At 43.3% G+C, this 1,810-nt stretch overlaps 1 non-coding gene across 1 annotated transcript; it reads right to left on the bottom strand.

Annotated features, from left to right (window-relative positions):
- Positions 1 to 1,095: 1,095 nt before the first annotated feature.
- Positions 1,096 to 1,223, bottom strand: LOC132769574 (U6atac minor spliceosomal RNA). Its single transcript, XR_009630899.2, has one exon. It is a non-coding gene; the product is annotated as a U6atac minor spliceosomal RNA (small nuclear RNA).
- Between the last annotated feature and the right edge of the window lie 587 nt (positions 1,224 to 1,810).

The following is a 1,810-nucleotide window of genomic DNA, read 5'->3' as shown; positions in this document are numbered from 1 at the left end:
TGCTGGTTTATTTATTTATCATGTCAGGAGTGAACTCAACAGTTGTATTGCATTAAAAATAAAAACAAAAAAACCCCATAAAGTTTGCAAACTTGGCATTCTATTAAATGCCCTTTGACCAGTAGCTGGCCACTTGGAGTGTTTCTGATGTTGCTGTAAGGAGGCCCTCCATTGTGCATGTGACAGGGCTCAGGTTGCATTGTAGTAGGTGGACTGTGGTTTGCTCTTCTCCACACTTGCAGGTCATGGATTCCACTTTGTAGCCCCACTTTGTAGTTGGCTCTGCATCTCGTGGAGCCAGAGCACAGTCTGTTCAGCGCCTTCCAAGTTGCCCAGTTTTCTGTGAGCCCAAGAGGGAGTTTCTCATTTGGTATCAGTCATTGATTGAGGTTCTGGGTTTTAGCCTGCCACTTTTGGACTCTGGCTTGCTGAGCTGTTCCAGCAAGTGTCTCTGTAGATCTTAGAAAACTATTTCTTGATTTAAGTCGTTGGCATGCTGACTGATATCCAAACAGGGGATGGGCTCGAGATATCACTGCCTTGGTCCTTTCACTATTGGTTACTACTTCCCAGCAGATGTCAGGTGGTGCAATACCGGCTAAACAGTGTAATTTCTCCAGTGGTGTAGGACACAGACACTCTGTGACAATGCGGCATGTCGCATTAAGAGCCACATCCACTGTTTTAACATGGTGAGATGTGTTCCACACTGAGCATGCATGCTCAGCACCAGAGCAGCAAAGCGCAAGGGCAGATGTCTTCACTGTATCTGGTTGTGATCCCCAGGTTGTGCCAGTCAGCTTTCATATGATAATAATGCTGGTGGTTATGCAAGGCATCTTCGTGTACATATTGTGGCCTTGAACCAACTCAAAAGGGCATGCTCTTCATTCTTCATTCAGTGACTCTAGTGTCAAGTGGTCATTTGCATGTGTGAACAGTGAAATGAAACTTTTAAAAATACATATATTGAAAGATATGAATAAAGACAAATCCCATGATACACTGCTGTCTAACATGCCCAAAGGTTTGGCACATGCGGAAGAAAATCCCGCAAGCACCTCTCCCTATTCATCGAAGGCAAAATGCAAAAATAAAATTACTTGGTTAGATGCCACATAGTAAGTAACAATGTTTTAACCATATGTGTGTTGTACAGAGCCCTGGGCCCTTGACTTTCCTTATTAAGGGAACCGTTACCCTCCTCTCTTTTCATATGACCAACTTGCCGTTTGCTGTTGTTTTATGGCACCCCAAATCAGCTGAGATGGTCACCTTGCCTTGCTCTGCCAAATGTTAGAGGCAGCTTGAACAAATGGATGCACTGTTCAAACATGAGAGCAAACATATTAAATCCTATACAGACCCATTTTTAAAATACCCAGAAAGAAATTTTTTTGACTGTAGATAAGTAAAACTATGGGTACAAGCCCTGTAGATATGTACTATATTCTTGCTTGAAATCCAAGAAAAGCAATGGCAGTTAGGGTAGGCCAGCAGTGGGAAACCTCATGTTTGTAGCTGTTGATGGATTTCAGTTCCCATCAGCCCCAGCTAATGTAATTAGTGGTGATGGATGATGGAAGCTAAAGCCCAGCAACATCTGGAGGCCCAGAGTTAAGACAATAATTATTCAGATTAACCAATATTCTCATTCAGGATAAAAACTCCATATCTAGTCTGCTTTAGGTCGGCCTGTGGGCCGACCTAAAGCAGCCCTTGGCCCCACTATTGTGGCCCTTGAAAACCCACATCAGTTCTCCAAAGCAATGTTTTCCTGAATGCCAAACAGAACATCCTTTAAACACAC

The sequence above is a fragment of the Anolis sagrei genome, chromosome 2 (assembly GCF_037176765.1).
Source record: "Anolis sagrei isolate rAnoSag1 chromosome 2, rAnoSag1.mat, whole genome shotgun sequence".
Lineage (NCBI taxonomy): Eukaryota > Metazoa > Chordata > Lepidosauria > Squamata > Dactyloidae > Anolis > Anolis sagrei.
The sequence above is the reverse complement of the archived record's forward strand: the minus strand, read 5'-3'. Positions and strand labels throughout refer to the sequence as shown.